The sequence below is a fragment of the Schistocerca nitens genome, chromosome 4, assembly GCF_023898315.1.
Source record: "Schistocerca nitens isolate TAMUIC-IGC-003100 chromosome 4, iqSchNite1.1, whole genome shotgun sequence".
NCBI classification, from domain to species: Eukaryota; Metazoa; Arthropoda; class Insecta; order Orthoptera; family Acrididae; genus Schistocerca; species Schistocerca nitens.
This window is the reverse complement of record NC_064617.1, coordinates 712711564-712732820: the sequence shown is the minus strand read 5'-3', so window position 1 is coordinate 712732820 and position 21257 is coordinate 712711564. Positions and strand designations below refer to the sequence as shown.

General features: G+C 42.9%; 1 protein-coding gene across 1 annotated transcript in view; it reads right to left on the bottom strand.

Moving 5' to 3' along the window:
• LOC126252757 (liprin-beta-1) overlaps positions 1-21257 on the bottom strand; it is a 1040988-nt gene that overhangs the window by 671712 nt on the left and 348019 nt on the right. The gene's annotated exons all lie outside the window — the stretch shown is intronic.

Sequence of the window (21257 nt, the reverse complement as noted above, 5' to 3'; positions counted from 1 at the left end):
CCGGATCTGTCCCCCATTGAGCATGTTTGGGACTGGATGAAGCGTCGTCTCACGCGGTCTGCACGTCCAGCACGAACGCTGGTCCAACTGAGGCGCCAGGTGGAAATGGCATGGCAAGCCGTTCCACAGGACTACATCCAGCATCTCTACGATCGTCTCCATGGGAGAATAGCAGCCTGCATTGCTGCGAAAGGTGGATATACACTGTACTAGTGCCGACATTGTGCATGCTCTGTTGCCTGTGTCTATGTGCCTGTGGTTCTGTCAGTGTGATCATGAGATGTATCTGACCCCAGGAATGTGTCAATAAAGTTTCCCCTTCCTGGGACAATGAATTCACGGTGTTCTTATTTCAATTTCCAGGAGTGTAGTAACTACAACTTGTACACCAACCAGTCTGCATTTACAACAGTCAAAGGACATGAGTGGGAGATAAGAGGCAAAGAGAGATGAAGGCTATTCAACATGTACTTCATAGCAAGCAATGAGATAAACCATAAACAAATTTGGCAAAATAATTAAAGGAAGAAGAATTAAAAAGCTTTGAGTATGCCAATGAAATTGCAGTTCTCACGGAGACAGCAAATTACCTTTGCCAATCAATTGAACGGAATGGATATTTTGACGCAAAAGTTTTCCGAGTACGGCACCGCTTCAAAGAGATTTAAAGATCAGTATCAAGGAAAGTAACGCAAGTATACTACTCCTTAATCGAAGCAATCGGGCGGTGCTGAATGAATTAGATTACGAAGCGAGACCTGCTACTTGTACACAACACATAGGTGCAGTCATAGAAAAAAAAAAGAAAACAAACCAAAGAAACACTAAACTTGTGAGGCATCTCTGTATGCATAAACTGTTACCACTGCTATCATCTGTTACCTGCGGAACGGCCAACAGAGTGCGCTATCTGTGTCCCCGTCTGACAATGTTATCGTTTTTGTATGTTGCAGGCGCCTGCAGACTGTCAATATGATTATTTAAGACAATATGGACACTAACTAACACGTGCGTATGTTAACTGTATCATCACTTAGCACAACTGACAGAGCAAGGGAAATGACCTGAACCCACGGAAAATTGCATCTGCACTCCCTGAAGAAAAAGGTGAAGCAAACAGAAGACATCGTCGGGTGTCAATGTAACGTTGTACACGTGCACACCATCTACAAGTAGAGCGACCGTCACAGTCCATTGGTGTTGTTTTTGTTTTGTTATTGAAGGACAGGGAGGTACCACGTCCTCATGTGAGACAGCAACATCAGCACCTGACAGAGTGTGATAGAGGCCTCATTGCGGGTCTGGTCGAATCGTGCAGTATCCATCTTTGTGGGGCATTCAGATGTACCAATGACCTGACGCTGAACTGCATGGGAAGGCGGGTGGAGGCGTACACGTCGTCGAGGTTCCGGTCGACCGCGTCTGATCAACACAGGGAGGATGGCCGTACACTGTACCAAGCACATCGTAACTGCTGGCTGACAACCCAAAACAGGTAATGCACTCCCTGCAACATTTCGTGTCCTGCACCACTGGCTGGAGACTAGCAGCACCCCAACTAGGGAATTACGGCCCATGTTTAGGCTGCCATTAACACCACAACACATACAGCGTAGTCTGGTACCGTCACCTGGAAGCACTGACTGTTCATGAACGGCGTCGCGCTGTGTTCAGTGATGACTCGCTTTTCTGCACTAATTCGGATGACCACCGACGGCGTGTATGGCGGCGTCCGAGGGACAAGTCTCATTCTTCCAATGATTTGGAGAGCCACAGTGGTGTTATTTCCGGCGTAATGGTGTGGGCAGGCATCAGGTTTCATTTCAGATTACGGCAGGTGATTCAGGGTACTATGATCCCACATCGGTGTGTAAGGTACGTTCTGCATACCTTTATGCGACATTATCGTGGTGTCAATTTTCAACACGGCAATGTCTCTATGAAATGTCTGCCAATGTTGAGGTACTCCTGTGGCCATCCACATCCCCACATCTGTCCCCAATAGGACAGGTGTAGCGCTGACATCGAAATAAGTGTCCACGGAATAGAAAAGCAACTGGAATCACTCAACAGAGGAAAGTCCACTGGACCTGACGGGATACCAATTCGATTCTACACAGAGTACGCGAAAGAACTCGCCCCACTTCTAACAGCCGTGTACCGCAAGTCTCTAGAGGAACAGAGGGTTCCAAATGATTGGAAAAGAGCACAGGTAGTCCCAGTCTTCAAGAAGGGTCGTCGAGCAGATGCGCAAAACTATAGACCTATATCTCTGACGTCGATCTGTTGTAGAATTTTAGAACATGTTTTTTGCTCGAGTATCATGTCGTTTTTGGAAACCCAGAATCTACTATGTAGGAATCAACATGGATTCCGGAAACAGCGATCGTGTGAGACCCAACTCGCTTTATTTGTTCATGAGACCCAGAAAATATTAGATACAGGCTCCCAGGTAGATGCTATTTTTCTTGACTTCCGGAAGGCGTTCGATACAGTTCCGCACTGTCGCCTGATAAACAAAGTAAGAGCCTACGGAATATCAGACCAGCTGTGTGGCTGGATTGAAGAGTTTTTAGCAAACAGAACACAGCATGTTGTTATCAATGGAGAGACGCCTACAGACGTTAAGGTAACCTCTGGCGTGCCACAGGGGAGTGTTATGGAACCATTGCTTTTCACAATATATATAAATGACCTAGTAGATAGTGTCGGAAGTTCCATGCGGCTTTTCGCGGATGATGCTGTAGTATACAGAGAAGTTGCAGCATTAGAAAATTGTAGCGAAATGCAGGAAGATCTGCAGCGGATAGGCACTTGGTGCAGGGAGTGGCAACTGTCCCTTAACATAGACAAATGTAATGTATTGCGAATACATAGAAAGAAGGATCCTTTATTGTATGATTATATGATAGCGGAACAAACACTGGTAGCAGTTACTTCTGTAAAATATCTGGGAGTATGCGTGCGGAACGATTTGAAGTGTAATGATCATATAAAATTAATTGTTGGTAAGGCGGGTACCAGGTTGAGATTCATTGGGAGAGTGCTTAGAAAATGTAGTCCAGCAACAAAGGAGGTGGCTTACAAAACACTCGTTCGACCTATACTTGAGTATTGCTCATCAGTGTGGGATCCGTACCAGATCGGGTTGACGGAGGAGATAGAGAAGATCCAAAGAAGAGCAGCGCGTTTCGTCACAGGGTTATTTGGTAACCGTGATAGCGTTACGGAGATGTTTAATAAACTCAAGTGGCAGACTCTGCAAGAGAGGCGCTCTGCATCGCGGTGTAGCTTGCTCGCCAGGTTTCGAGAGGGTGCGTTTCTGGATGAGGTATCGAGTATATTGCTTCCCCCTACTTATACCTCCCGAGGAGATCACGAATGTAAAATTAGAGAGATTAGAGCGCGCACGGAGGCTTTCAGACAGTCGTTCTTCCCGCGAACCATACGCGACTGGAACAGGAAAGGGAGGTAATGACAGTGGCACGTAAAGTGCCCTTCGCCACACACCGTTGGGTGGCTTGCGGAGTATGAATGTAGATGTAGATGTAACACGAATGTCAACTCTGTCCCAGCTGCCAGCATCAAGGATATCTAGAACCAGTTACAATTGCTGTGGGCCCGCTTGCCTCAGGAGAGGATATAATGGTTTTCTACTAAAATTGTCTCTGCAGATCTCACCGAGAAATTGGCTCTGAACATTCAGTTAATGCTTCTTGTTATGATTCATATTTTATATGTGTGTGTTGACTGATTTTATTTATTGCGAATAATGATCTCTCTCCGGGTCGAATGATAACGGATGAGAACTGCAAATCTTTTAAATCATCACCTTAGCTGGAGGCCTTTTACAACCATTTCGCTCCTCTTAAGTTATATAATCGGGAGCACCAATGCAGAACACAGTTTCTGTAGCGCTTAACCATAACTTTTCTTGGTATATTTTCTGTAATCATTAAATGTTTCAAATTACGTAAGTCGGCCGAAGTGACCGTGCGGTTAAAGGCGCTGCAGTCTGGAACCGCAAGACCGCTACGGTCGCAGGTTCGAATCCTGCCTCGGGCATGGCTGTTTGTGATGTGCTTAGGTTAGTTAGGTTTAACTAGTTCTAAGTTCTAGGGGACTAATGACCTCAGCAGTTGAGTCCCATAGTGCTCAGAGCCATTTGAACCATTTGAAATTACGTAACTGGTATCTTCCCTGTTTTGGTAGCTAGATTTTATTACTTGTTTACATTGTTATTTTAATGTTCTAAATGCTCATTTTCAGTGATATTTCTTTCTCCCTGTTACAGTTTTGTATTATTTATTATTCTGACTAATTGTTATTACTATTCCAAGGTTGCAGTGGCCTGGTTCTGTCAATACCAGTCAACCAGAAGTATTTCCTAAATTTCAGTAAGTAAAAATTGTTTGATTTATTCAGCTAGTAAAAGCCTTTTATTGTTTATTAATCTTACAGATTTTATTTAACTTGAATCAAGTAAAGGTTATTTTATCATTAAATATGGATGTACTTTTTAAAGACGTTTTACGTTTGTTATCTTGAGTTGAAGGCTAAGCTAATAAAACTTCGTGCTAATTTCCTGATAAAATGATTCCTGGCACCTTACTATTTGCCAGCCTCCTAACTATCAACCTCTCAATCCCCGAACTTTCATTTCGTTTTCTTCTCCTCTTCCGAGTGCTTCATTTTTTTGTCAGGCAGTGTATATATACTCATGAACTAGAATTATAATACAGTGTACCAAACCGATTTAGACAAAAAGCTGAAACACAGACATTGATGCATTTCGTAAGCGAAAGTAAAGCTGGAATGGTGCCAACTCTGTTGAACCTGCTAATTCTTTCGAGGCTCATCGTGGCAACTCACAGCAAATGTCTCCACGTGCAAAAATTACTGATAAAATAGCTGGTATGGTGTAGCATATACATTGTGACCTCATTCAACACCAAAGAATACGCTGGTTCAGCCTGGAATGACTGGCTCTGCGCGAAGCCCGGCCCACTGTACCAAGTCCTCAGATATGGGGCACAAGCTCGGATTATGGAAGGAAAAATCGGTCATTCCATTTAAAAAAATCGGTCGTTCCATTTCAAAAGAACTATCGCGCCGTTTGCTTCAAGCTATGTAGAGAAACCACGGTAATTTGAACAGTCGTCTTCAACAATTCGAATCCAATGTGCTAACCACTGCGGCACCTCGCTCGGTACTTCGTTTAGAGCTTACAAGTATTGTGAAACATGAGTTTCTGCAGGCGGATAAAATGTTCAAACAACTTACGGGAATGTCGCCGCGAGACGTCTTCGACAATTGCTGGTATTTCGTCAGGTGAACAGCCAGGTGCTGACTGAGCAAATTTAAAACCCTCGGTAGGTGGGGCGCCGATCAAGCACCGTAATCGGGCACTTCGTTAAAGACATCCCCCCCCCCCCACACACACACACCATACAAACTAGCAATAACGCACAAAGACGACTTTGATCATCCCGATATTGAGATTCCAAGGATGTTTGTTATAGTCCATAATACGAAGGAAACGAAGAAGTACAATCACGCGCTTTCAATGGGCTTTTTGACTTAAGCGGGAATGCAACATCGCTTCCTCGGTATGGACTTTTGGAAATGGTTTATCACTGCCACCATTCGACCGGAAGTAATGACTCAGCTGTCAAGCGTGAATGACTGTTACATATGCTTGTAACGTGACGTGATGTTTTTTATTTGTTATGGACGAGTACTGATTCCGATGGGAGAGAGCGAAATCTGACGCTGGCGTATGACTTCCTCCAAAGGAACAGCAGCAAAGGTACCGCCAAATTTAAAGTCCCCATGACGCACAAACCACCACCATCGATTTAGTATGCTGTCATTCTAAAAGACACTAAAGGTAAGTTTAGAATGCAACATACAACGTCGTGTACGGGTACCACAGTCCGGGTCTATCCCCCTGATCTCTATATTCGGACTATGAAATGTTGTTTCGCCGACAGCAATCGATCCGATTACCTCGGCGACCGAGCGCAACCACAAACGGCCTTCCGGTGAGATGGTTCTGTTGTTGCACAAGGTCTATATGCATGCATAATTTGGAAGCAGTGAAACGTAAATACTGGCTGACGGTATCTTTTCGAAACAGTTCGCTCGATAGACAATCAAATGTATCGTTAACCAGAGAGATTTGGACACAAGAAGAAATCGCTAGCAAGAGTGTATAACACTATTTGTTTATGGTTCATCTAAATATTTTTATAATTTTTTGCTTTAAAATTTTCGCATATTGGTACTATATTTTCTGTATATGTAAAGCAAAGTGTACTATATTGGAGGTTGAAGTTCTTTGCACTATATGTGAGTAATGTATGTAAAATACTGTGTAAATTGTTAATTACGTTAAATAATTTTCTGATGACATTTTGTATTTAAAAATATTTTTGTGTATAGACTGTTCATTTACGTAAATTTGACAACTGTAAGAAATGGTTACACTTAGGAACAAAGTAAGAAATAAGTGTTAAGTAAATGCCAGTGAGCTTTTGTTTGAAACGAAAGTGGCTCTGGGGAGTGGAAAAGGTGGCACGGGCGAATTGGAGCGCTACCTAGAGCGAGGGCGGGAGTAAGTCATACACCCTTGCGGAGTAGGAGAAGCTTTGCCTGCAAACTTGCACAAAAATGCCTCGGATGAAGACTGCAAACGGCTTACGGCATAGCTGCGAGTTGTTGGGCTACTGCATGTAAAATTGAACGACGCCAAGAAGAGAAATGAAAGCCCATACAGCGAGATACTTGCACGCCATACTGTGGGTAGTGTAGCCGTCACAACTCTTCGCCACACCCAAGCCTACAGCCACCAGATAAGATTTTTTTGGTATTCTACTTTTGTACAGCGTGAAACCATTAATTTAAACTGTATTTTATTCGTGAATAATCATTCTTTAACTTTACAGAAACTGGTTCATCCTGTTATTTCATCCTAGTAATACAACTATATACACTCCTGGAAATGGAAAAAAGAACACATTGACACCGGTGTGTCAGACCCACCATACTTGCTCCGGACACTGTGAGAGGGCTGTACAAGCAATGATCACACGCACGGCACAGCGGACACATCAGGAACCGCGGTGTTGGCCGTCGAATGGCGCTAGCTGCGCAGCATTTGTGCACCGCCGCCGTCAGTGTCAGCCAGTTTGCCGTGGCATACGGAGCTCCATCGCAGTCTTTAACACTGGTAGCATGCCGCGACAGCGTGGACGTGAACCGTATGTGCAGTTGACGGACTTTGAGCGAGGGCGTATAGTGGGCATGCGGGAGGCCGGGTGGACGTACCGCCGAATTGCTCAACACGTGGGGCGTGAGGTCTCCACAGTACATCGATGTTGTCGCCAGTGGTCGGCGGAAGGTGCACGTGCCCGTCGACCTGGGACCGGACCGCAGCGACGCACGGATGCACGCCAAGACCGTAGGATCCTACGCAGTGCCGTAGGGGACCGCACCGCCACTTCCCAGCAAATTAGGGACACTGTTGCTCCTGGGGTATCGGCGAGGACCATTCGCAACCGTCTCCATGAAGCTGGGCTACGGTCCCGCACACCGTTAGGCCGTCTTTCGCTCACGCCCCAACATCGTGCAGCCCGCCTCCAATGGTGTCGCGACAGGCGTGAATGGACGGACGAATGGAGACGTGTCATCTTCAGCGATGAGAGTCGCTTCTGCCTTGGTGCCAATGATGGTCGTATGCGTGTTTGGCGCCGTGCAGGTGAGCGCCACAATCAGGACTGCATACGACCGAGGCACACAGGGCCAACACCCGGCATCATGGTGTGGGGAGCGATCTCCTACACTGGCCGTACACCACTGGTGATCGTCGAGGGGACACTGAATAGTGCACGGTACATACAAACCGTCATCGAACCCATCGTTCTACCATTCCTAGACCGGCAAGGGAACTTGCTGTTCCAACAGGACAATGCACGTCCGCATGTATCCCGTGCCACCCAACGTGCTCTAGAAGGTGTAAGTCAACTACCCTGGCCAGCAAGATCTCCGGATCTGTCCCCCATTGAGCATGTTTGGGACTGGATGAAGCGTCGTCTCACGCGGTCTGCACGTCCAGCACGAACGCCGGTCCAACTGAGGCGCCAGGTGGAAATGGCATGGCAAGCTGTTCCACAGGACTACATCCAGCATCTCTACGATCGTCTCCATGGGAGAATAGCAGCCTGCATTGCTGCGAAAGGTGGATATACACTGTACTAGTGCCGACAGTGTGCATGCTCTGTTGCCTGTGTCTATGTGCCTGTGGTTCTGTCAGTGTGATCATGTGATGTATCTGACCCCAGGAATGTGTCAATAAAGTTTCCCCTTCCTGGGACAATGAATTCACGGTGTTCTTATTTCAATTTCCAGGAGTGTAGGTTTCCTTCCTGGTGTTAGATTCCTCCGAGTATCCTGTTTTACAGACTTACATTGTGCCAAGTTATTATAATGAGACACCATTTAAATTGTTTTTGTGTAAATAATGAGGTATACGTGTGAGTGACTAAATCCTGTAGTAACGAAATTACGCCTCCGTAGAGGAAGAGTGTAAACTGAATAGAGTAAATTTAAATGAAATCTTGCATCATAAAGTTAAAAGAGTTCATAAATATTTTCATCTTGAGCAATAGTTAAAGAAAAGTGGTCTCAGTTGTTTCACTGAAAGGCGTAATGAAAATTTTAGTTAGAGTAATAACACGTCCATGCTTTGGTACATTACAGAAAAATAAAGTCAAACTACTTTCGTTTTAAAAGTTTTCTTAGGTTTGCGAAGTTCTATAGTAAACGTTTCAATCAAAGTGAAGCAACGTTACTAGAATCTGTTAAATGACTTTGTAGAGTTAGTTGAAAGAGTAATAGCTAATGAAAGTAAATTTCAGTAAGAAAGAGGTTTTCTTGAAGTGAAATGTGCAGTATAAGAAGAGTGTGCCTTAGTATCTACGTATTTTAGTATTTAAGTTTGTTGGTTGTGACATGTTATTTTCAGAAGGTCCCCCCCTGGCCAAATACGAGGTGCATTCAAGTTCTAAGGCCTACGATTTTTTTTCTAATTAACTACTCACCCGAAATCGATGAAACTGGCGTTACTTCTCGACGTAATCGCCCTGCAGACGTACACATTTTTCACAACGCTGACGCCATGATTCCATGGCAGCGGCGAAGGCTTCTTTAGGAGTCTGTTTTGACCGCTGGAAAATCGCTGAGGCAATAGCAGCATGGCTGGTGAATGTGCGGCCACGGAGAGTGTCTTTCATTGTTGGAAAAAGCCAAAAGTCACTAGGAGCCAGGTCAGGTGAGTAGGGAGCATGAGGAATCACTTCAAAGTTGTTATCACGAAGAAACTGTTGCGTAACGTTAGCTCGATGTGCGGGTGCGTTGTCTTGGTGAAACACCACACGCGCAGCCCTTCCCGGACGTTTTTGTTGCAGTGCAGGAAGGAATTTGTTCTTCAAAACATTTTCGTAGGATGCACCTGTTACCGTAGTGCCCTTTGGAACGCAATGGGTAAGGATTACGCCCTCGCTGTCCCAGAACATGGACACCATCATTTTTTCAGCACTGGCGGTTTCCCGAAATTTTTTTGGTGGCGGTGAATCTGTGTGCTTCCATTGAGCTGACTGGCGCTTTGTTTCTGGATTGAAAAATGGCATCCACGTCTCATCCATTGTCACAACCGATGAAAAAAAAAAGTCCCATTCATGCTGTCGTTGCGCGTCAACATTGCTTGGCAACATGCCACACGGGCAGCAATGTGGTCGTCCGTCAGCATTCGTGGCACCCACCTGGATGACACTTTTCGCATTTTCAGGTCGTCATGCAGGATTGTGTGCACAGAACCCACAGAAATGCCAACTCTGGAGGTGATCTGTTCAACAGTTATTCGGCGATCCCCCAAAACAATTCTCTCCACTTTCTCGATCATGTCGTCAGACCGGCTTGTGCGAGCCCGAGGTTGTTTCGGTTTGTTGTCACACGATGTTCTGCGTTCATTAAACTGTCGGACCCACGAACGCACTTTCGACACATCTGTAACTCCATCACCACATGTCTCCTTCAACTGTCGATGAATTTTAAGTGGTTTTACACCACGCAAATTCAGAAAACGAATGATTGCACGCTGTTCAAGTACGGGAAACGTCGCCATTTTAAGTATTTAAAACAGTTCTCATTCTCGCCGCTGGCGGTAAAATTCCATCTGCCGTACGGTGCTGCCATCTCTGGGACGTATTGACAATGAACGCGGCCTCATTTTAAAACAATGCGCATGTTTCTATCTCTTTCCAGTCCGGAGAAAAAAATCGGAGGCCTTAGAACTTGAATGCACCTCGAATTTTTTAGCTTCCTTTAAGTTATCTACTGGGCTTTGTCTCTTTTAAAAACGTAATGTTAAGGGTGTAGTAGTCAAATAATCCCGATGTCTGCACCAACATTGTTTACGTGGAGTAATATTTATCTGAAGAAGCAACTTCAATAGTGGCAAGAAAATAGGCCAAATTAAAACATCTGCTTTTCCAGTACTTCACCGTTTCATTGCCTGGATTGGCTGGCGACAGTTAGTACACATTTTAAACCACTAAATGAACTTGACACTGAATTGCCTTAGCTTCAATATAATACTATTCATAATGCATTTCTTTTCAACCATTCGGTAAGATCTTAGAAAAAGCATTGAATAGTCTGATTTACTTATCCATTAGACACAACACATGGTCAAATACTGTAAAAACGGTAACTCTATTGATTAGCTTTTCCTATTAACAGGATTATCCTTCCATAGTGCACTTTATTTCGAAACTAAACTAAATTTAGTAAGAGGGTTATACGTGGCAACACAGACAGGGTTTTCTGTTATTTAGGTAAAAGCATAGTCAATTACAATAGTAGTGATAGGGTTATAAGTCGTAGGAGCAGCAACTATCGACGGAAACTGAGGGGCAGGACTACACAAACTTCGGTGCGAGCCATTTTTATAGCTTTACTAGAGGCACCAGCGTTGTCTTTTCATCGGCGACACTGGCTGGTTCTAACGCAGAAACATTTTGAGGGCCTACAAGCTCAGGGTGCGGCGATAACGGCTGTACTGGTTAGTTACTATCACAAAGAAACAGAGTCAAATAAAATGAATTTGACAATTCAACCACAGATTCGATTTGCCCACAAAAATTCGATCTTAATGATGATAATCTGAGACAGGAAGGATGTCTAATTAACAAGTCATAATACTAAATCTATCATTTTGTGCAATTACAATATATTACAGTAATTTTCCCCGGCCAACGAGTATCACCGAATGGCTGCTTACAAGGAGGACCATCAAATGAAGGGGGCACAGTAATTTTCACTTTCTCAGTTTGGTTAATGTGGAAAATGCTCAGGCCGCACGGTTAGAGGAGCCATGTCACGGAAGAAAACTGAGGATATGTTTGATGACTCAGTTTGGATTTAGAGAAGGTAATGGTAACACAGAGGTAGTTCCGATTTTACGCTTGATGACGGAAAAAGTCATAAAGTAAAGTTAAGACATGTTCATAGGATTTGTCGATCTAGTAGAAGCGTCCAACTACCTAAAATGGTGAAATTTGTTCGAAAGTCTCAGAAACATAGGCGCAATTTATAGAGAAAGATTGGTACAATGCAACAAGCCCAAAAACCAAGATTGAAAGAATGAAAGAGCAGAAGAGACGTGCTCGGATTATAATTTGTGAAACGTAGGGATGGAGTCTGCCTGCTATTCAATCTGTACGTCGAAGAAGCAATGACGAAAATAAAAGAACGGTTCAAGAGTAGGATTTAAGTTCATGACGGAAGAATACCAATGATAAGATTCGCTGATAATATTGCTACCTTCCATAAAAGTCAGGAAGAATTACAATATGTGTTGAATGGTATGGCCTAATGAGCATATAATATGGACTGAGAGTAAACAAAGTCGAAAGTAATGGGGCATAGCAGACATGATACTGGCGATAAACACCGAGGAGGTGGCGCAGTGGTTGACACATTGGACTCGCTTTTGGGAGGACGACGGTTCAAACTCGCGTCCAACCATTCAGATTTAGGTTTTCTGTTATTTTCCTAAATCGGTCCAGGCAAATGCACGGATGGTTCGTTTGAAAGGGTACGGGCGATTTCCTTCCGCATTCTTGGCACAATCCGTGCCTGTGCTCCGTCTCTAAGGACCTCCATGTCGATGGGACATTAAACCCAATCATCTTTCTTTTTCTTAGTACCGATCAACGTAATATCAACATTGGGGACTGTGGAGTAGAAGAAGTGAAGAAATCCTGTTACCTTTTAAGCAAAACAGTGCGTGACGGTCGAAAGAAAAATGATGTAAGATGCGGACTAGCACATGCAAAGAGAGAATCCCTCGCTGAGAAACAGTCTGCTAGTATAACCCTTAATTTGAGGAAAATGATAACGAACGTTTGTAGCGCAGAACTCTATGAAGTGGATCCTAGGAAAATCAAAAAAGAAGAGAATCGAGGCGTTGCCGATTTGGTGTTACACAAGTATGTTGAAGTGACAAGATGGCCATGTGTTAAGGTATGGGGGAATATCTTCCATGCTAGCAGGAGCAGTCGCGGAGGGTAATAACTGTAGGGTAAGTTGGAAATTGGAATACATATAACATATAACTCTGGGCGTTGGCTGTTAGTGCTAATATATAGTCAAGAAGTTGTCACAAATGAGGATATCGTGGGGGGCCGCGTCAAACGGGTCAGAAAACTAATGAACACAAAGAGCCATCTGCACTAGGCAACGAGGTAGCCAAGATATTGTCAAAGGGAGAGTCCAGTTTGTTAAAGAGGGGCCAGCCGGGTGGCCGAGCGGTTCTAGGCGCTACATGCTGGAACCGCGCGACGGCTACGAACGCAGGTCCGAATCCTGCCTCGGGCATGGATGTGTGTGATGTCCTTAGGTTAGTTAGGTTTAAGTTGTTCTAAGTTCTAGGGGACTAATAACCTCAGAAGTTAAGGCCCATAGAGCTCAGAGCCATTTGAACCATTTTGTTAAAGATGACATTTTTCTTTTCATTTATTCTGAGAACACGTTTATTTATTAGAAATACTGAAATGCCCAATTAAGTATTTCTTTATTTGACAGTGCGATAATTTCACTTTACCGCCAAACGAATTAAAATTCTAATATAATGTATTCCCTGTCTGCTAACAAAACAAAACTCACAATCAGTCTACTAATATAAGGTTCATTACCACAGAACACAAGAATCTTAACGGTGGGGTGAATAACTTGTAAAGTTAAGTGCGTTCAAATCTCTTTTGAAAATAGCTGCCTTACTCCCAATATTCTATTTAAATTTATGACTCATCTGAAACCAAGTTAGAATTCCTTCAGCACATTAAAGCATCCCAAGTTTCTCAATTCAGTCTCAAACTTAAGATTAAAATTCTTCAGTTTCCTTAAGTGATCAAGAACTTCTTTTTAAATTATTACTTCAACTACAGCAACCAGTTTAATTATAAAACAAAACGGAATGCACTCAAATACTATGAGCTACAGTTCTGGGATATAGACATTGATTTCAACTAGACCTCTACTTATGCGACCTCACAAGTGAGTTTGTATTTGTCTATGGCAATATGGCTGAACTTCTCTGCGATGTTCAGCATACATTGTTGTTTACATGACGTTTATTTACGAATACGTTAGATTTGTAACGGTTAGACTCACTATTCCAAAGATATTACGAATAAGACTTTTCATAGCAGAACAGCGTTCTTGTAGTAAAATTTTTTACTGACGCATGACGCTTGGGTGAGGTAAGGTGGCGAATTCAGTACATTTTTATATGGTTCTACTACGATATTCTGAAACAAGTGACTTTATTAGCCATAAGAGGTGGTCTAACCAAGTTCTGCAGTTGAGAAAATATTTGCGTATCACTTGAGTTCTACACATACATTGTAGAATCGTGTTATGCGAACAACATCAAGTTACACATACACCCTTCTAAAGCAGGCTGCAGTTTTGTAAGAACACGCAAATGAATAAAGACACATGTTATCAACAATAAATAGCACGTTCTTCTAAGAGAAGAACTTTCATAATGAGCATACCATTAGAAGAAAAGCCGAAGTTCATCAAAACTGGTTGAAAACACGTCACTAAGCTACGTCTGTAATACTAGGTCAAACCCCTGAAAATATACACAAACTATTTAAACACAGCCGTTATTTCAAATAAGATGCATTCCTTGTATCTTCTGGCTGTTGTACGAAAAATTACAGCCACACACAACGCACGTACTGACCATTATGTCAAAACTCTTGAAAGGTCTCTGTTGGATTCCTTTCATGTTTAATTTCTTAAATCTGTTGTCATTACGGCATAAATTCCTCTTCTAAATTTACTGTGGCGTTTCTGACTATCTGGGAGGAGACTGAGTAGTGGAACGTGTTACTTTTACACATAAACAAGAACGATCTGTCACACTACTACACTTTAAAACACAGTTTATATGTAATTCATGTCACACAGTCTCATACGGAACCTACATCCGCTTTCTTTTATATACTGTATATGATAAGATACTGTCATCCCCCTTCCCTTCTGTGTGAGAGGATGAATGAGCAAACGTATTTCTAGTTGCATGCTTGAGGGTAGCAGACAAGCCTGTCTGTTAGAGAACAGTAGGACCAACGTCGGAACAGGTAGCTACGCTTTCTTAAAGCAGAGAGGTTTCTATCCTTAGTATGGTCCTGTCCGTCCGTTGTCATGTTGGTATAGGAAGCTGCCCCTCTGGCCACTTCCGCTTGTATTTGTGAGCCACCCTCAGGAAGCACGCTCGGTAGTAGCGCAGGTCAGTCGGACCGTGGCGAGCGTCTGAAGTGGTAAGATCTCCGGCTAAGCGCGTGTCTGCTAAGTCCGTAGGACAATGGATTTCTTAAGTTCAGCCTAACTGAAAATTTAATCACCTTTATTTCAAATGGTTCAAATGGCTCTGAGCACTATGGGACTCAACATCTTAGGTCATAAGTCCCCTAGAACTTAGAACTACTTAAACCTAACTAACCTAAGGACATCACACACACCCATGCCCGAGGCAGGATTCGAACCTGCGACCGTAGCAGTCCCGCGGTTCCGGACTGCAGCGCCAGAACCGCTAGACCACCGCGGCCGGCACCTTTATTTCAGGTTTAGCTCTAAAATATCTAAGGTTATCTTAAATTGCAGCGCAGTGTAATTCTCGTGTGAAGTTCAGATTATTTTCCGGTAGTTGCTTTGTCACTACTTTATGAGTAAGGTGGAACCACGTGTTGATCAGTAACTCTAACTAAGATCAATCTTAAATGCGAATGCTTGTGTGATTATAACGTCTCGTCTCGACAATATTTTTCATTATAGCAACTTTTCTTTATGTTCAACCCACATGGGGTGTACTTTGCGAGACCAGTACCACGTGCTTATATAACTGTTTGACCCATCAGGTTAACAGTAAGACGTTAGTAACCAGTTCGAGGTTTTTCTTTTGTAAATTGCTTTTCGATCTAATTTATTTTAATTATCAAAATTATTGTGGAGTTATACGCTTTGTGTAAACCAAGTTGACCACGTGAAGCATGTGGTGTAATCATCAAAGTAGCCCTCAGCTATTCTTTTCGCGAAGATTTCACAAAGAGTTAATATGAATTTAGTATACCAGTGTGTGGTAATTACATGACGGACAGGATTGTGCTACGAACGTAATTTCTTTGGGTGAAAACTTGAATCTGTTTGTAGTGGTTAACTTTCTCTTGCATGCGTTTCAACGTTCTTTGTGTGTTGTTTTATGAATGCAGTGTTGTATGCAGTCTCCCAATCTTGGCTCCATATTTGGTGTGTTCCGTAAGATTGCAATGTCACATTTTCACAATCCTAAATGAGGCACCAGTTTAGTTAGGAATCAAGTGTTATATGCTGAAATTTCAATGATCAATCTTAAAATAAATTTCCAAATATAAACTGATTTCTTTCTTTTTATTTAAATTCTCTTTTTTATATATATATTACCGGTTGTTGTACGACTATTAAAAGATTATAATTAATGTTAGTCTGTTGGGAATTTGGTAAACCTAGACTAGATACCTGATGAAACAGTTGCTTAGTAATGCAAGATTAACTTCCCCAGACAGCTCACAGCGTTTAACCCGCTTTTATTGGCTAGCAGTAACGCTTACATAGCAAATTAAAGTAACAATATTACACATGGCGACCCTGTTCTGTGATTCCGCTAGACTCTGGAATCTCTGAAACGTTAGATTGCGAGCGTGTTATAATCTTAATTTTTTTTCCCTTTAGCGCTCAAACAACTTCTGCGTTGTTTCCGAGCAGACTTTCAAAAGATTCACGGCGTTGTTGATCGGCGCTGTGTTGTTTGTCTTGTTTTGTTTTCTATACTTCTGTGTTTTATATGTGTGTGTGTGGGTTTTTTTTTTCTCGCTTGTAAATTCCACTGTTTCGATCAAAGATAAAAATTTGTTTTGCGTGTGAAAAAGTGTGTACTAAGTTGGGTATCTTTCGTGTGACTGTCGTAATTTTTGGGGGACACATTTATTTTGATTAGTGTGTCACGTACCGGGTATAAATTGCACTAATGCAGACACGTAACCAAGCTAAAAGTAAGCGGTCCGACAACTTAAGCAACATGGACCATGGGGATAATTTGATCTCGAATATTAACACGCCGGACGGTTCCGAAAATGCAATGGGGAATACTTCAGAGGAAATGCAAAACAGGACGAACGGGCTCACATCAGAGCCAGAAATTAGTTTGCCCCCAACTAACCAAATTGATTTGGCAGAATTCATGAAAGCCTTATTGCAACAAAATAAAGAAAACGCAGAGAAATCTGAAAAATCGATCCGAGAGCTAGGCGAACAAATGACGCAGAAATCTGAAAAATCGATCCGCGAGCTAGGCGAACAAATGGCGCAAAAATCAGAAAAATCGTTCCGAGAACAAAAAGAATCATCAGAAAAATCGATCCGAGAGCTAGGCGAACAAATAGACGAAAAACTAATCCAGCAGACAAAGTCAAGTCGATGCAGAGAGTGTCCGATGATATCTCACAAAGAATAAACAATCTGGCAAGTGAAATAAAAAGTGATATTATGAAAGAATTAGGCCGTACATTTGAACAAATCGATGATCGTCTGCAAGCCTTAGAGCAGGGCAAGCGGAGTCGCGATGCAGAATCGAAAGAGAGCGAAGAACAGCTACTTAGGAATTTCCAAGTGCTGAGAGAAGAATGCCAAAGGGAGCACCAGCAGGTTCTCTCGAGGGTCCAAGAGGCGGAAACGCATTGTCCCACGTCCGTTAGCAACACAATAGCGGACAACAGTTTAGCGATCCACGCGTTGGAACAGCAAGTAGAACAATTGAAGCAGACTGGGGCGGAGGACAAGAGACAAATACATGATAAGATTGCGGCATTAGCGGACATTGTAGGCACGATGAAGCTGACGGAAAGCGAGAACAATACTACACCGGTAGCGGCCGCAGAGACCGAAGAAGTGCGTTCGCTTCTGAGATTTCAGAAGGGACAGTTCGAAGTGAACAGGCGGCACAAAGCTGTAACAGGCGAATTACAAGAACGCGTGGCGCATCTGGAAAACCGCATGGCGTGTGATTCCGAACTCGCCAATAGCACTAAAAATAGCCGTACGAACAGTGCAGAGAGGGACTCCGGCCACGAGGAAGATTTTGACGACTGGGAAGAATGTAATTTGAGGGGCAGACATGAGAAAAATAGTAACATTCAAGGGCCTCGCCAGGAGGAAATGCGGGGATTTGATTTCAAACATTTCCTTACGGTGAGAAAGTTTGAGATATTTCGAAATTCGCAAAAAGGAATACATCCACGAGCATGGCTCGAGCAATTTGAGTTTTGTCTTCCCCCCGACTGGGCAAGCTCACATAAGATAGAATATATGTGTGGCTATTTGGAAGGCGAACCAGCGAGTCGCATGAGGTCGGCAGCGCGTCACTGCAACTCCACTCGGGAGTTTCGACAAGCCTTTCTCTCCGCCTATTGGTCGGAAGCGGCACTAGATAGGGTCAAGCATGGCATAATTATGCTGCCAAATTTGATCCAGTCTGGTTTCGGCAGTCCTGCACGCCTATTCGACCACATGCTGCAGGCAAATCAATTTTTATACGACCCATACAGGCCTGCGGAACTAATTAGGATATGCATCATCAAATTGCCGATGCACTTGCGCCACGTCATTCTTGCGGGACGATGCAAAGAGGACGTGGAAACGTTTAAGACACTTCTCCAAGAGTTGGAATACAATACAGCAGAATGCCCACCTAATCAGGCACAAAGTTATTACGGGGCACAGCAGCGCGATCGCAGTCGTGGCCGTCGTACTAATCAACGGCGTGACTGGTCGTCGCGACGCGAACGGAACAATCGGAACAATAATCGGGACCGGCCGTATAGAAACTGGGGTAACAGTCGCGAACACAGGTGGAACAACAGAAATGATAGAGGATGGGGACAAGATCGTGAACGCAACAGGTACGGCAACCAGAATCGATACTACGATGAACACGGTGGAAATAGGATTGTAGGCGGAGCACCACATGATGTTGAAATTCGGCCGGCCAACCCTAGACATAATCCGGCAAATGGAAATGAACAAAACCGGCAATGACAAACGATCAGCGCAGAAGGCGCTTCGGAAGAAATGAGCGACATGGCAAATGAGTAGAAAGGACAGTGAGAAGCAGACAGGACGGTGAGGAGAAAGAATTGATTAGTTTAATTTTGTGACGTATGCATTTTGAATAATACGTTGGTAAAAATAATGATAAAGATGTTTCTATGTGATGTTTTTAGTTTTTTTTCTCTTTCCTTGTGCAATTAGGATTTAGGTTGGTTCAAACGTGAACATAAAAGGTTTCTTTGTGAACGAGTGAAATGCTGTTTATGTTTTTTTGTGTCAATTGAAAAGAGTCGCTCCTGAGGAAAGCAAGATCTGTGTTGAACTAATGCAAAACTCAGGGGAATATCCGATCTGTGGGTATTATGGGTCTGGCAAACCCAGGTCCCCAGCTGTTAGTAGCCTTGTTTCCGATTTTCTGCTTTCAGTGCTACTATCTACCTATTACTATTCTATATCTGTCAGTATAAATGAGGATCTCTTACTATAGTATGCGTGCTGTATGAATATTTTAAGATAGGAGAACTCTGAGAAAGGAATGAAAACAGGATGCGATAATACGATTGTTTAACCACTGGCTTCCCAATATGCGATGATATGTTAATATTGATGATATGTCTTTTTTGTTCTTTATAGCTGAGTACGTAAAGTGCTGTCTGTGGATTTCGTAAGTAGATTGATTCCCTTCAAGGTGAAAGAAGAGTTGTGGTTTGTGTAATTTGCGTGGCCTGAAATATTATTGTGGTAGTCAAATACGAGCAGTTTTCCAGCAAATGGAGAATGGAACGGAAATGTGGATCCTTTTTGTAGTCTTCACTGATGTTGAGCCAGAGCCTGAAAAATTGTTCTGCGTTAATACTTGTCCTAGAAAAGCGACGTTTATGTGTTTTGCTGATGCTGTGAGCATTACAGCTTACTGTTTTCGCTGGTGCGGGATGCACTGCAGCCTATATGATTTGTACTGAGGAAACTTCCCTCTTGAAGGTAGAGGAAGATTAAATAATTTTGATTATGGGAGCGAAGGAAAGCTTGGTTTAAGGTAATAAGGATAAAGCAAAACATTTGTCATTTAGACTACAGGAAGATTCGGATCTTTTGTGTCTGTTGTAAGTTCAATATGTTAAGATGAAACTGTTTTACAGAATAGAGGTGACCACAATTTTGCCATTCATCAGAAATGAATCCAGAATAACCACCACAGGCGAAATAACTGACTTGGAAGCGAAAGGTAACTTAAAGAAGGAACGAAATTGCAGCAAAATGGGTAAGAAAATGTAATATAACCTGTATAATGCAGATATTTTTAACCTTCTCAGAGTCATCTACGTGATTAACTCTTGTGATAACGTAATTTTAGATGAAATTGTCTTATTGTTTATACATAAAACATATGAGTATGATAAATGTATTATTGCGAGTCTCTTATCAGGTGTGTCAACTGGTATAAATGTTTTGGCGTGTAAATAACCATTGTTCTTTTTACTGTGTATGTTTAAGGAACGTTTCTCCATGTTTATCATGTGACAAGACGTATGCCGCGAGCGTCAAGAAGAGGAGGAATTAGAACAATGTTGTAGTGGTATATACACGGTGTTGAAATAGCATTGAAGTAGCTTGTTGGCTTAACTAATAGTGGATTGAAGTAAAATTATGAGTAATGCATGTTTATGGGTAGTTAGTTTGTAGAATAGACAACAGGTGTGTGTGTGTGTGTGTGTGTGTGTGTGTGTGTGTGTGTGTGTGTGTGTGTGTGTGTGTGCAAAAAACATGTGAACCCTATGCTGTCCTGACCTATACTTGGACAAGGCATAATCCTATTCATTTTAGTGAATTAATAAATAGCATTTGATTTATTAAAACGTAAGTGAACCACATTAGTGATGTGGATTTAAATATTATATTGTCAGTTCATTTAATTATTATTTTTTTTAAATTGTCAAGTCATTTCACTTTTAATTTTTTACATTGTCAAGTCATTTAACTTTTATTTTATATTGTAGATTCATCTAATTTTTTTTATAAAAAAAATTAAGTCTCACTTTTGTTCTTAAAAATTGTGAAAGACAATACTAAGTGGTATTATATATGACATTGTGTAATCACATAACTATAAAAAAAAATTTCTGTGAATGCAGTTGAGAACGTGAAAGCGAACCGGCTAAACTCTTACGAGACAGCGGCAGCAGCCGGACTAGTTGTAAACTGGCGGGTTTCCCAGCAGGACACGCTGTCAGCCAGGCCACTTCGGGAGCGCGGTCGACAACAAAAGAAGGGCAAGCGGCAAACACTTTCCCTTGCACCTGGAGCTAATGGGCGGCCGCCCCGTGCGACCCTTCCTCGAGGCGATGACCTGAGATGGGCGAGCGGTCCACCGCGCGGAAATCCATCTGCTGGCAACGCACCACACGCACGCGACCGTGACGAGACGGCCGCGGTGAAACGACAAAAGACAGGGGATGAAAGGGCGTGGAGCCTTTTGACAGGTACTGTCCAGAGAAACTTGCAGACGTCAACGACGCCTATCGACATTTCCTGACGGATGCCTA